A 15962-nucleotide genomic window follows, 5' to 3' on the forward strand; every position below is an offset into this window, starting at 1 on the left:
CTTGCCTGCGTCCTTGTCTTTTTGCTTGTTTTGATACAGACGGCAGACAGATTAAAGGAAAGGAACCTTGGCATCGATTATACAATTTCCTGGAACTCTACTGGTTTGATGGAAGCATTCTTCTGAAGGATAATTGGTGTTGTGATGACGGTGGTTTCTAACACTTCTGCTCAAAGTGTCCAATAAGACTGTGAAAGCCATAGCAAATTACTTCCATACTAATCAAAGCATGCTGTGACATCTTGTGCCCTATTGATGAGGCTATTGTCATCCTGGATGAGACCACGCCCATCAAATGTTGCATCATACGCTACGGACGATCAATCTGAATCGTTTTGTATAGATTTGCTGTGACCCTTCCCTCTAAAGAAGTGGACCCAAACTATGCCATCAAACAACAGGGATTCAAAGTATTCAAAGTGTATTCCAGTAAACGTTTTGCCATGAGGAACCCGTTAGAGCTCTGTCCTCCCTTATACTGAGTTGAATTCACAAGTCAATTTTCCAGCTGTCTTCCAAAACAGTGTGAGTCCAAACGGTTGCTTTTGAACAAATGTAACCTTAGGCTCCATTCAGAAGACAAATCACTTTCTCATGTCAGTCTGGAGGGATCTAAGCAGCAAAACAACACCATGTTCCTCTCAAGTTCCTGGAAGTCCTCTTACACAACGTTTGTTTTGTGTAAAGCTGCATTAAATGACAGCAGACATGCAGCAACTCTGATACCTGACACTGGCCTTGGAGGTTTTCCTTGGTTATTGCGAAATTTAAGAGAACAGGAGTGTGTGTGTGTGGGGGGAGGGGGAGGGGGGCATCTCTCTAAAGTATTTCCCTGCATACCAGCAAACTCCCTGAGGCCTCAATATGCAACATTAACACAAACACTGACCCACTCCACTCTGCTGACACAGGCTCCTTCCTCAGAGGAAATCTATTGATCCCAATAACGCCAAATGATAATGTTGGCTTTTCACATTCATTTGTTCAGATCAATTACCCTGTTGTTTGCAGGGCAGTGGATATTTTTCTCACAGAACAGAACCCATTACAGCGTCACTTACCAGTATGATGAAAGGGTCCTGCACACAAAAACATGCATTATGTACTTTGGGTTAACTTTGGTTGCCTTTGTTCAATCACTTGACATGCACGCCTGCCTCCACTTCCTTCATCAGCTCCTCTGTATGTATTTACTTGCTAGTTTCCCACTGACTTGCCAAGGTAGTAGCCAGGTAGCCAGTATTTCTAGTCTCTGCTCTATTTTTCTGCCAGCTTACCTGATTACCATGTACGACCTTTGACCACCATTTGACGTATCCCCTTTTAAACTTTGATCCTCATCCCCTTGTAACATAACTTGAATGGTTGAATGTGCTCGGACCTCCAAAAATCCAATCTCCAACACAGAAAATCACTAGGTATTCAATTCGATTCTCACGTGACTTTGCCCACCATGGCTCACAACATCACAACAACATGGCCCCGCCCCCTTTGCATCATTTCCCAACCTTTGCAGTCGTAAAGCCAACAGGAATAGGTGACACTTCAAGTCTTCAAAGTGCTCTTTGAATCATTTTACAGTCAAACCCATGAGCAAGGATTTGTAAAAACCCGACTCTACTGTCAAAAATGTAATTTCCATAACCACAACCGCTTAAGTTTGTTGCCAAACCAAGAAGAAGTTGGTCAGATCTACCAGTGTGGCTTTTTTTAATCATGATTTCATTAAGCATACAAATACTCGTCAAGCGACCGTCCAGTGCTCCTTGACAAACTCAGAGACAATGCAGCATTTTACACACATGCTGTTCTTCTGCAGGACCTCAGCCAAGCTTGGGGTTCCAATGATGAAAGATGCTTTATAATTGCAACATTTCTGTGGTGGTGATTTGGACAGAGCTCACCACAGGTACAACTAACAAACCCCCATTTCTATAGCTGCTCCCAGTCAGCCGGTCATCTGACTATGTGGCTTGTCTGCAGTCAGCTGGTCACACCAGCCTGTGTGAGGTCACTGCGTTTACTGGGTGACTGCAAGCTGTCTGAACTCATCTCAACTGATCTGTTTTTCAATGTTTTCTCTGCATGACAAGGCATAGTATTGAGTTTGAATGAGTTTGGTCAAATGACACCAAATAGAATGTTGAGCTTGATTTTTAGGTGTGGATAGTCAATCATTGATGCAACTTTTGAATTTGTTTAGCTTTAATTACTTTATATAATATATTAACCCTTTCTCAGAGTTTTTACCTTAGCCTAGTAGTTATGCTTTTGGTGATCACGGTCCAGTCAATAACCTGTGAAATCTAATCATTGAGAGACAAAGTCATACCTCGAGGGCTGTTGGGCCTTGGCGGAGGTATGCGCTCAATTTTTTCCTTTCTAGCTGCTTTCTTCTCCGGCTGATTGACTCTTGAGTCTATTTATTTACATTCAGCTCCACCTGCATATTCATGTTTGATTCATTTCTGCCTGGTTCCATGTCAGTGGGCTCCTATTTGTAAATGTCAGCTCTGTTTTAATACAGGAAGCAATTAACCTTCGTGTACTCAGAAACAGCTGTATGTCGACACAAATCAGCATGCAGATTACTCAAATGCATCGTGTTCGCCATGTGAATGTGTGAGTGGACGTACAATGTGTGCAAATGTACTGTATGATGATTTCAACGGATGTGTGTGTGTGTGTGTGTGTGTGTGTGTGTGTGTGTGGGAATGGTGTATTCTTTTTGGGGTGAAATTGACAATTTTCCAGCTCAATTGACCTTACATGACGAACAGCCTTAAGCCCCACTGCGGTAAGTTAAACATGTTTTGTCAATAAACAAAGGTTTTTGAAGATTTAATTTTTCAGTATTTTTAGATCAAAGCTGGTAGAATATGAATCCTAAATCTGTACTCCTTTGTCTTATATACTGCAGCTTTCATAAGATTACAGGTCTCGATGCTGAATTCCAGTTTTTATTTAGTCAGATTTAGTGTTTTGGTCTTGATGGTTCATGTCCATGTTTGTAAGTAGAAGTAATTAGAAGTAATGGATACTGTCACACAGTCTGCGTCTGATGGCCGATCAGCCTGACCTGCACTCACGCTCCCTCTGTGTCTTTGCCACCTCAGCTGTTTGGCATTCTCACTCAGCAGGCTTTATAGCTCTGCTTTGATCAATACAGATATTTTACCCTATAGTCTTGCGTTTGAGTTCTGCTTTTCTATTCATTCGGGCCTCGTTTCAGATACACATATATGTACACACCTGCCCTAAATACAGGCACACAACACCATTCAGCAGCTTTGGAGCCAGCGTGTGTGCGTGCGTGCGCATGCTGGGCTCACAGTCACTGAAACGTGTCTGGTGTGGTTAAACAAGTCTGTGGTGGAATTACTCTCATCCTCAGGGTCAGATTGAGACGTAATTCTATCTGATGGGGAGTGGCGTCTCTCTGCAAGTATCTCTTGCTGTGAGTCTTGCATACCTTGACCTCCTCTACACCCCCCCCTACCTCTCAACTTGTCCTGTCATCTTATCCATCATTATCAAGAGATACTGTGCCAGGCTAAATTTACAGATTAAGAAGGTGAAGCTACAAGGGTAAATCACGCCAAATCCAAATCACTGACTTACTATACCAGTGGTGAAAGAGAGCTAGAAAGGACAGTATAAGAGATCGAGCTATCTCTCTATCCCCCCGCCCATCATGTACACAGACACAGGACACCGCATACACAAACTGACTAATGAGAGGTGAGTCATTAATATGTGGTGTGGGGTTCAAAGTGTAAACAAGATGGAGATTTGATGGATCAGTTTAGATATGGCCATTAGTGGGCTTTTCATCCCTCAGCGCTGACACTGCTCCGTTGATGGATGCGGCAGGGCTTCTCTTAATCTCCATTGCTCGCCTGATCTCTATACCTTGTCTGAACTCTTGTGTCCGTAACACATACACACAAGCTTTCACAAACGCACTCACTAATTGCCGCTGCCCGCACGAGGAAGGATCCATGACAGAGGGAGACCTGAGATGTGAGCAGTCGTAATTGATACTTCTGTGAGTGTGTGTGCGAGAAAGGGAGACGGATAGAGAGTGTGTGCACGCTAAGTGCTGCAGTGGAATGATGTCATCTCTGTAATGGCACATTGGCACAGAGCAGCTGAGCATTGTCCTGCAGCACCTCCATTCACAGGCTGTGATCAGCGTCATCGAGGCAGATTATAGCTCAGACTCACAGCCTGTGGTGGCACGACTGATCGCTTCACATTCACGGTCCATTTGTAATGAGATTTTACACTGACTCACATGCAACCAAAGGACAAGTACCAGCAGATAAAACGGTGAAAGGCAGCGTTCAATTATTCATTATTAAAGGTGTGTAACTCAACATTTATATGCACTGTGTGTCCATTGCAGACGCTTTTATACAAAGAGACAATCAAGGAGAGAAAGAAGGGCACTCATTAGTGTGTATACCTCCACCAAGGCTTGAATTTTACAAATTACAATTTACAAAGCAAAGAGCAATGGCAAAAAAGCTAAAACACCATTCCCACCCCACAAAAAACATCCCCTGCTGTCCCTTGATGCTGTTACAGAGGAATGTATAGGATGGTATGAATGTGTGTGAAAGTGTACAAAATGAAGACCATATATGTCAAGCAGAAGCGGCGTGACCAGGACCGAATTCTCAGAAACTTGATCCGTGTGTGTCCAGGGTCGAACTTGATAATTGCTCAATGGTACGGGCATTGACGTCCTGATTAGTGCTCATAAGGAAACAGAGCCACAGCAGTGTGTCTCCATCCTCACCCAAGCAGGAACGTTTTGATCGAAATGTCTGTCCAATATGAATCACAATGCAAATTGGCTGCCCCAGTAATAAAATTTGGAAGGGCCATACCTCCATCCTGCTTGGATCATTGTTGGTAGTCTTTGCCAGTAATCTTTGCCGGTAGTCTATAATACTGTCCATGGACATTTTAAAGGGCACCCAAATATTTTCAAGTGTTATAATGTCCAGGTTTATTGAAATATATGGCTCAGTTTGATGCAGGTTTACTTTATAAGAAGAGATCGGCCCAAACTGATGCACACATAGAGAAGAAGGTCGTCGGCATAAAGTGACACTTTATGTTCCATGTTTCCTCTATTTATGCTTGCTAAGGCGTGATGTATGGAGGATGGAGGGCTTAGAGGGCATCCCTGGTGAGCTCCGCAGTGCAGGTCAAAAGGATTTTGTATGGATTATTTGTCAAGACCATAGCTGGATGGCTGGAATACAATAGTTTTGATCCCGGATATGAACGTTTCTCCAAATCCAAATCACCCATAGGTCTCAAAAAGGTAGTCCTATTCTACTCTGTATCCATAGAGAGAGAGGGGGCGTTCTGAAACGGTTGGACAAGGAGAGAACATGATGTTGAAGTGTCCGGTGCTAAAAGGGTCTATGTTTACCAAAACAAAATGAACCTGCTTATCATACTAAAATCATAATACTTAATCATAATACTTCCCACTTTGGCAAACAATGTGTAGATGAGCTTCGAATTGCTATTGTACATTTGTTGATTATGAACATAAATCTGTGGAGACCAAGCTGAACCGACAGAGCTTCTGGGCCTAATTTTATTAATCAAATCTTATAAATATCTAAAACTACAGATTTGGAATATTGTAGTGGGCTAATTATTTATCCACAATTTCCTTCATTTCTCTATTTCTCTATTTGAATAGGGACAGTGGAATAGAAACAACTTGCACATTGAGATGACAGCAAAAGCTCATTTCCATCCCAAATCCCAGGATTCTGACAGAAGCAGAGACTAAACAAAAGGGAATAAGAAAGGAAGTTATAATGAACAGAAGCTTCTAAAGCGTAGAAAAGTTTTAAAAATACTTCAAATAATACATATACAACTGTTAGCTTTATGGAGATCCATTTCCCTGCATTAAAACCGTCCATTAATTGGGTTTAAAGGGTAAACGGTGTCACACTATAAGCCATTAGGTCTGCAGTTATATATGCTACTAAGTCATTAATTAAGGGTAATGGTTGTCTGCTGAAGGGAGATACGCACCAGTGCAAACAATTTCTCACAACCTGGCAAAGATTGGTTTATGAATCATATCCTCTACATAATCAGACATCTTCTTCTCCATTTTAATGTTGTTAGGGTTATTTTCCTGTAGGTACATGCATAGGAGCATATCATAAGCGTGAATGTGTGATGGTGTCAGGCGACAGGCAGAGATGAGGTGCAATGGAATGACAGAAATAGTGATAAGGGAGGGAGTGAGAAACAGGAAGAAGTGGAGAGAGGTGTCAGGGTGTTGAAAATATATATTTCCTATACGATAAAAGAAAGAGCTGCCCTGTTAAAAGCAACAGACAAATGTTGAATGACAAATTGGACATGAAAGAGCATTCTTAAGCTGGCAAAATGAGAGTACCAATGCTTCACAGCCACATATCTCATTTTGGAATGTAACATGATTTATAACGTAAGCGCCTGGTGTCTTGTGGTGTTTTCTTATGTAACATATTCAGTTAGGATGGACTAAAGGTAAAATCCTTTCTCCGTGGCTTCACATTTCCTCTTCTTCTCAGAATCTGTTCAGTCTTTCAGCAATCTCTCTAGTTTTTCACCTGCCTCCCTTATGAAAGACCCTGAGCACTGAAGGTGAAAGAGAATAATTCACACATGGATGTGGCAGAGCAGCCTCTCACGCTCCTTCACTCCTCAGAGATGCAAAAGAGAGAAAATGCACTGAGAAAAGGAACCGTGAAGGAAATTAGCATTTGAAAGTTGGAGGAAAGCAGCAAAGAGGTGTCGGAAACCTTGCATGGCAGTCGATGGACGTCCCTATTTGGTCTTGTTATCCACATTGGTGAAGAATGGCCATGGATTGATAATGATTTTGCTCCTTCAGTCTCAATCAATGGCAGTTTGACCATTGAACTGAACTGGATAACCTCACACAGGAGTGAAGTGATAAGAGGCGGGAAAATCATTGTGTTGATTGATGCTTTTCATTTGTCACATTGATTTGTTTTGGACTTGTGATGTCTCAAATACAAGACCCTTACAAGATTTTATTTGCCTGCACGTGTCTATGCATGCAGTAGTATGTGATTGTGTGTGTTTGCGTGTGTGTGGGCCTTTGGACTTTGGAAGCAGATGCAAGCTGTAAGTCATGTAAGCACACAGACCTAATATGCACAGCAGATTTCGCACCTCCATTTTCCGCCTGTTCTCTTTCTCACATTCTCTTCCTTCGTTCTCACATTTCTCTCCACACGTCAGCCTCACTTTTCATCACTAAGCTTCCTGAGACATTTTCACTCCACACTATCCAAAACTCAACATTCTAACAACAGCATCTGTTTCATCATAATCAAATAATAAACATAATCAACATTCACCCCGTATCAATAAAAACCTTTATACTAATGATTATCACCTCCACTGAAATGACTTCATTCCTCATTATCTACTGTCAACGTCCCAAAGGACTTCTTCTCTTACTGTGAATGGAATGAAATCTCGTGATGTCCTCTGGTCGTTAATTGAGAATGCAGAAGCACTCACTTCTTACTTTCAGAATGCAGACACGGATGGTTGCTGAGCACTGATTTATTAATAATAACTCGGTACACGGTAAGTCCTTAAGGCTCCAAAACACACTCTCTGGCTTGCCAACATACACTGATAAAAGGAAACTCTGGCATGTATATTAGAGATTATGTCCAAATCTGGGCCCAATGTGCAGGGGGAAATGTCACAGACAGACACTGCAGTTTATGGTATGACACAGTGGATTCTATTCTGGGATGGCGACCAACATACTACTTGAAGCGTGGTGCGAATGCAAACAAGGAACTAATTGAAGGAACCGTGCTGTAGCACGGACAGTTCCAGGTATGAGCAGGTCCTAATTTGGTTGTGAATGGTTTGCTCCGACGGTGTCTATTGAACGACCCAAGAAGCAGAGAGAGAAGGAGCGAGAGAGGAGTGAGAGACACAGAAGGAGTGTGAGAGAAGGAGCGAGAGAGAGAAGGAGCGTGAGAGCGACGCTGAGGTCAGGGATGAAGGCAGAAAAGGTGGCTGTCAAACACACACCTCCTTACCAGACCATGAGACACAGCTTTAATCGCACTCGCACACTCTTCACCAGCCTGTGTTACTTTCCAGTCTGAGTGGGCATCATGCTCAGCGTGTCCTCAATCCTCTTCCTCTATAAACCCACTATAACCCATCATTCACCCATCCCCCCACTCTGCCGGGTTTAAGAGCCAATGTTAACGACATCCAACGACAACTGCAGCATATTTCCGTGCAATGAGGGTACTTGTACTGTATTAAATCTGCCTGCACAGGGTCACAGGGTGCAATGTGCTTTACTATTCACTTTCTGGATTGGTTGAACCGATAGAGTCATCCTGAGACCAGCACGACGTGGAAATGAGTCATTCTGTGTGAGTGTTCATTATTCCAGATTAATAGCCATCCTGCATTGTTCCCCTGTGTGACAGCTATTACACATAATCTAACGAATGCCAGAGTAAATATGAACAATGAACAATGTGTCTCGAATGTAATCAACATTTTTGCATTTGACACTTTTATAGTGAGGATTATTGTATTGTGTCACAAAGCTGAAAAGGTGGTGGTGAAAACAACATTTCACCAGGTGTGAGTCTATACTGTCAACCACACACTGACATCGCTCGTCTTCTACAGAACAAGGAAACAATGAAAGTATTTATATATATAAAATGAGGAGAAGAACTGCTGGGTTCCTTTGACTAATTAATGAGAATGAGTTGTGGAAAAAAGAGCAATTGACGTTTTTAGAGCACCAAATAACTAAAAAGCAATGGGAGGGAGTTGAGCCGATGTTCTGTTTTTCAGTTTGGTGATTATCCTAATGTTGGAGCAAAGTCATCTAGATGGGAAACTTGCAAAATTCACAAAGAACCTCCGTGTATATAAATATAGTCTATGTACCAAATGGTGGTTGTCTGCTCAGATTGTGCTTGGGGGAGCTTGTGACCGACCAATCAGTGAAGTTCTCTCTTGCTCCTCTTAGCGGTTCCTGAGCCACCAGGGAGGGAAGCTGATGGAGCTACGAAATGGAAAATAGGAGCTCAGGAAAAAGGGTAACGGTTCCTTGGTGTGAAACTAAGGAATTTCCTCATGTGCCGAAAAATGTCATGTTGTTGTTGTTGCAGCTGCACAAAGAGGAAACAGATATGCTCATGAGTGGTTTCCACCTTTGTTTTGTTGAAACAGACACACTGATATCTTGATGACGACACTGTTCTTAACTTTCAGAATCAGACACCGTCCATCCGTTCATTTACAAAAACCATTTGTCCAGTTCAGAGTCGTGGGGGGTCGGGGTCTGCAGTGTATACCAGCGGTCATTGGGTCAGGGCACCGGTCCATCACAGGGCTGACACACACACACACACACACAAACACACACACACACACACACACACACACACACACACACACAAATAGACAGACAAACCCAATCACATTTCCATTCACACCTACAGGCAATTTCTAATTTCTAATTCACCAAAGCTGTACTCAAATGAACATCATTCAAGTTACTTGGGATATTATTGTCTTTATTTATAAGTAACAACTGCAATCATTCTAAGTAATGCTTTCATCGCTGCTCATTTTAAAGTGCTGCAGGAGACATATTATAGATTGATAGATAGATTTCTAAAAAAAATGTAGTGCTGCAATGTTATAATTGAAACCTTTCAAGTATAGATACATATCTTGGTGCACAGGCAATGGTACCCCCCAACCCCCACCCACACACACCCACACACACACACACACACACACAGTCAAGGTCAATAGATTACACACATCCATAAATCTTTCCTACTCTGGCCTAAATGGACGGTAGGACACACAAAGAGAGTCCAAAGTATTGCTTTGGGCATGTGTGTGTGTGTGTGTGTGTGTGTGTGTGTGTGTGTGCATGTGCACGTGTATATGAGCGTGCATTCATTTGTGCCTGGGCGTGCGTGTGTACATGCGTGTGTGTGTGCGTGCGTGCGTGCGTTGGAGTGAATTATGGCCTGCACTCACCATTAAAACCACCAGGGAAAGCACATACATAGCTTCATTACTCCCTTTCTCCATCTTTCCCTGCCTCCCTCCATGTCGGTGTTAAGTAACGATGGTGATGCCGTGTTTGGCCGGCGAGACAAAGAGGAGCTAATCTCCCATAAAGAATGAGCCTATCACGAGGTGAAGGAAACGTCCCGTCTGATATAAATCTAACACGATTTACGGTCTTATTTATGACGATTATATTCCCCCCCAAAAGAAAGAAATGGATATGAATTTAGGTGCTGATCCGCACACTTTAGACCAGTCAGCTGAAATGTTTAAAAGGAGAATTTGGCGTAACATAATGCAACATTTTTTAAGAATTTAACATCTTCTTGCAAGATCTTGCGGTCATGTTTCATGTATGTTTACAAGTGTACACGTCTGTGTAATGTGGCACTCTTGTTTATATGCTTACGTTTGGTGTGACAGTGGATGATCTCGCCCCCCCCCACCCGAGATGTCTGTTGCTCACCTGTTTCACATATGTGTTTACAAGCGTGTTTATCTTTAGGCTCTGCGTGTGAAGCGAGGTTATGTGTCAGGGGTGTGTGTGTGTGTGTGTTTGTGTATGTACTCATGGACTGTGTCAGACCCACATACTGCAATTTCTGCCAAGCCTGTAGAAGAGAAAAAAACAATAACATAGCAAGTGAGAATCAAGAATGGATGATATGACAATCAGTTAAAAATAGAATCATGGATATTTTCTTGATTTTTTGAATCATTTAAAATCACTTACAGAATGACTCATTTGATAAAGGGCAAATTTGCAATTTTGCTGTGGATTTTTTCTTTCTCTGAGAAAAAATGTAAAAAATATTTTGTTAACAAGGAATGTTAGAATTTTCTAAAACAAATCCAATGGTCACATCGGTCAGAAACACCTTCATGCTTCATCGAGTGTGTATGGCAGTATGAGTGTGAGTGTGTCTGTTCATGCGCTTGCATGTAAAATGCAAGTGAGCACAGGGAATGAAAAGCCCATCAATCTCAGGAAGATCATGACAGGATTTATGAACGAGAGAGAGACAAAGGAAGCGAGAGCATTGTTGTGGTGGCAGCAGACGGCCATAACGTTGTTTAATGTATCACAGGCGAATATCACCCATGAGGGAGGGATGATCTGAAAGGGGAACAAAGGAAATCAGGTGTGGGGGAGGAATGATCGCAGGGCAAGAGGACATAACCAATGATGAGGAAATGGAGTGTGTGTGTGTGTGTGTGTGGCAGTTCATATAGTGCATGGTGATGTTACATTTACTGACAGAAGTCTCAATATTATTAAGCTGTTTCATTTAAAATTCAATCCTAAAGGTCTTCTTTTCTCATAAATGTATAATGAAAATACGCAGCCATAACAACCTCATAAAACCAATTTGGTCAAGGGTTTCATTAACAAGGCTTCATTCATGTCATGATGTCATGTAGAGAGCATGGTTGATTAGATGACGTCATTGTATTGGCTTAAGGACATGTCACTAGTGTTGGTATGATGACATCGGTTTTGTTTTTGCGAGTGCATAAAAGTGTGCTCATGTGTTTCCTGTACGATACTCTGACTTTGGGTGACGTCCACAAACCAGGCCTCAAGCGAGCGCCTGTTTCACACGCCTGTAGAACATAAATGGGCCCTCAGAGCTCTAAAGATGACCTGATAATCAGTTTGTCGTCACACTTCACAAGCTAATTTCCAAAACATCTCATGACAGTTGCCTGAAGATTTTTTTTTTTTTTTCACATCAGAGCAACATATGCATGACAAAAGCCCAGAATACAAACAACAACAATAAGCATATGATCACCACGATGCTATAAAAGCTGCTGTACTGTCCTTATTCTATGCTATTACAAAACAGCCTGACTGTACTATAGGCTGTGTAACACAGACGAGCAAAATGGAGGGAAGGTTAGCCCACACACAAACACACACACACTAAAACACACAAATACACGCACACAAAACCATTGAGAACCTACTTCATGTGACCCTGATAAACACAAAAGGCTGAAAAAGAGCAGAATTCGTAAAAAGAGCGAGGCAGCAAGCAACGGCCTTGAATAGAAAAAGCCTTTATAAGAGCACTGCACACGCAGCTTCATGTTTATGCTCTTTTAAACTGAAATGTGTTCTTTTCAGGCCGGAGCAGATTCACTCCGTCTCCCACACTGACTGACTACAGCCTGTCATGTTATCAGCCTTAATCATAGCCAGCTGTACCTACATATTTGTGCACAGTAATATCATTCCTGTTCCTGGTTGAACCATTTCACTGTCAAAACCACTTTGATGTTGCCATTCAAGGAGAATTGCAACTCTGTTAGCAGGGCCATTTCTCATTCAGTGCCTTTATGTGCACCTTAAAACTTTGATTGTACTGCGATTAAAGCAATAAATCTATTTAATATGATAGAAATCGTCTCAAATCAAAGTATGCTTCATCCCGTAAACCCACATTATGCAATTGTAAATCCATTTATTCTGGAATGGAACTTCTTTATTGGAGTATGTCATCTCTGAATGTCCTCATTGGAAGGACTCGGCGCCTTCTGCCACTATGCAACGCTTCATGCATACTCTGAGGAATCCTATTGATTATGTGCATGCATACGGCAGAGAGTTGGACTGAATCCTGATGTTCATTCAGCTCCCATGCTAGTGTGAATGCAGGAGGATCAGAGGGGCCAGACTGAGCCATGGTGTCGCGCTGGCAACTCTTGTATTAATGGCTGCGCTGAGGTATGTGTATCTGCAAATGTGTGTGCTGCTCACCTGTGCTCCTGTGCTTGTGCATACACTGTATATCAGCACAGCCAGATGGCCTGCGTGAGGTCATGTGAGGACCGACGGTGAACACACAGAGGTCAGCACCCAACACCCACGCGTCTATTTCTGGTCCAGCTCCATCAAGATAAGCCTGAGTCACTTGCAAAGTTTGATTAGCATACAAAATAGATGGATATGCCTCAGCGGAATGTGTCAGGGTGATGACAATCTGAGAGGGAAACAAAGGACGGTAACGGGCCTCAGTAAAATTTTATTTGACTTGAATGTTAATGTTTCAACTCAGCAGAAATATATGTACTGTAGATTGAACACTACAGTACTGAAACATTCTCAAAGACACAAACCTTAAAAAATCAAGCACAAGATTGACTTTATTGGCATCCAATGACCTTTGCACCATGTTTGGCCAGTGGACTAGTTGCGTGCTAAGTCTAACTTAAACCGTATCTGTGGTTGTGTCTCTTTTTGTGTTGCCTTGTGGTGTACTGTGGGCCTCCGTGCCCTTTTGTTGTGTGTGTGTGTGTATGGGTGTCTGCTCTATGTCCGGGTGAGGGCTGTTAAAAAGCACATCTCTGTGTAATATGAGCGTATGCGTGAGACCTTTTATTTTCCATGCACACAAAGAGAGATGAGTGATAAGGAGGCCTGCCCTGCATATCTGCTGTATTTGAACGTCTGTGTACACTGTCAATTCAGACTACGGCAGATTCTGGCTCCCTGCCACTGATTGTCTGCTGTGGAAAGATGCTCCCTCCTCATGACACGACTGCAGACTGTCTGTGCAGAACAATAAACATCTCTTTGATGTCTGCTGTACTGACATGCACCCACGAATTAAAGCAATGGAACACAAAAAAAGAGAAAAAAAAAAGACAAAACCCTGCTAGTTATACAAACATACAGATTGAGGATGTAATCTTGAACCTCTGTAGTCCTTTAATATGTTCATAACCTTGTTCTATGTCTATGATATCTGGGTGATGCCTTAAGCTGGATTTGACTTACATGTGTTAGTGAGCAATAAATCTGATGTCTAAACCCACACAGTTGATTAGTCAGTTTATTTAAATGGCAATTTTTTTTAGCTGATCTCTCCTCTATTCTAGTGGAACTTCACCCTCTCTGACACACACACACACACACGCACACGCACACGCACACGCACACACACACACACACACACACACACACACACACACACTCTCTCTCTCTCTCTCAGAGCAACACACATGAGTGAAAACAAGCACTGAGGTCTTCTAACTGCTGCTAGAAACAAGGCTGCTTATACCTTTCTTACAAATTTGACAGCCAGTAACACAGCGCTTACTGTCAAGAGAGAGAGATTACTGTAGCATCTTTTTATCTCTAGAGCACACACACACACACGCACACCCACACACGCTCTGTCCTTCCCATATGAGACAGTTGTCCTTCAAGCAAACACCCCTTTAAAGACATAAATTAAGGCTGGATTTCAAGTAGAAACGCTGAATCGGTAGTCTTATTCAGACACAACTGAATAAGACTACCGAAAAGTGTGACTGAATTTGATTTTTCATGACCAAGCACAAGCAGGATGTCTGTTATAAACAAGGAAAGCTGTTGACTAAGAGAATATACTGCAGAATGCTGACTGCTAATCTCTTTAATGTCACAACATCATAAAAACTTGACTCTTAGTCAGAAGGTTTCTTATCTCACATTGGAAAAGCTGACAGGCCTCCAAACAGTCTGGATGTGTTCCCTCCACACACCCATGGAGTCTCAAGTTCTTTTTGTAATTGACTTTTCATTGCATTTGTCTTTCTCTGAGATGTTTACACAGGAGGTTCTTTGAGACGTCCTTTTATGTTTATGTATGTAATCAAAGAGAAAAAGTTACCATCTTTGTGAATAAATTCTTCATTTTATAATTTATTATTTTACTCTTTTGCTTTTTTAAAAAATATTCTGGGAGTGAAACATTTCCTGGGTTTTTTTTTCCAGGGGTTCCTAAACGGGGATCATGTACTTGCTGGCTGCCATCTATGATTGTTGAGGCTTTGAACCACTTGAACCTGATACTTTGATCTCTTCCCAAGACATGATGAAGCTTTTAGCTGGAGCTTGTCAGTCCCATATTACAATAAAATTTCCAATTATCAGTCTGGTGAGTCTTTGAACCAACCAGGTCTAAATATAAGCAAATTAATGCTAAATCAAACATAATAAGAACTAATTATAAACCTACCAGTTCAAAGGGTGATTTGAACTGATTCATGTCAGTTTTCAGATTGTTTGTCTCCATCTGGTCACAAGACTTATGCATCCACTTTTCTCCCCTTTCTTTGACTTTTTTTGTTTTTTTACCTCATTGTTTGTGGTCTGGAGAACAGCAAAAAATCTGCTGCCCCCTGCTGGTCTGGAGTATCTTATGCGACACAACACCTGCGTCATTTTTTAATTATAATTTCGAGACAATTGTAAGCTTGTAATACACAGACAATATTTCTCAGTATCACACGTGCATTTGTAGTTTCAGTCTCATGGGTGTTAATGATAATATTTAGTGCAGATTCCTCCTTTGAAGAACAAAGAGGTTGATATTATGTGATAGCACTCAGTCTGGGGTCAAAGCAGGACTGAATAGTTATGGATGGAGAAACATGTGCACGCTCTGTGTCAGCTGAGTGCTCTCTATCACTTTAAGCTTCTGGCCAGAGATGCAGTCAGTTGTCAAGGAGACACACCACCTTCAAGGATGTTGATGACTCTTACAAATCAACCCATTCATGCCTGTGACGTGAGCAGCACTGATAACAGTGACGTGGGTGCAGTATGTGCTTGTGTGCGAGGGATTGTGTGGCTTCACTCTAAAAGCCGCCGTGAGCTTTTGTCTCCCTTCAGCTGGTCCCACAGATTATCCCTCATACATCATACTCGCTTTGATTATAGAGTCCACTGCTTAGTATGTTAGTTCCAGCTGCCCTTGCGATATATTTCTCCCTCCCTTAGTGACATTGAATTCACAGAGAATGTCTTCTTCCTCCTATTGGCT

The sequence above is a fragment of the Genypterus blacodes genome, unplaced genomic scaffold (assembly GCF_046128005.1).
Source record: "Genypterus blacodes isolate CSIRO-AG114 ecotype Tasmania unplaced genomic scaffold, CSIRO-AGI_Gbla_v1 ptg000064l_1, whole genome shotgun sequence".
NCBI lineage: Eukaryota > Metazoa > Chordata > Actinopteri > Ophidiiformes > Ophidiidae > Genypterus > Genypterus blacodes.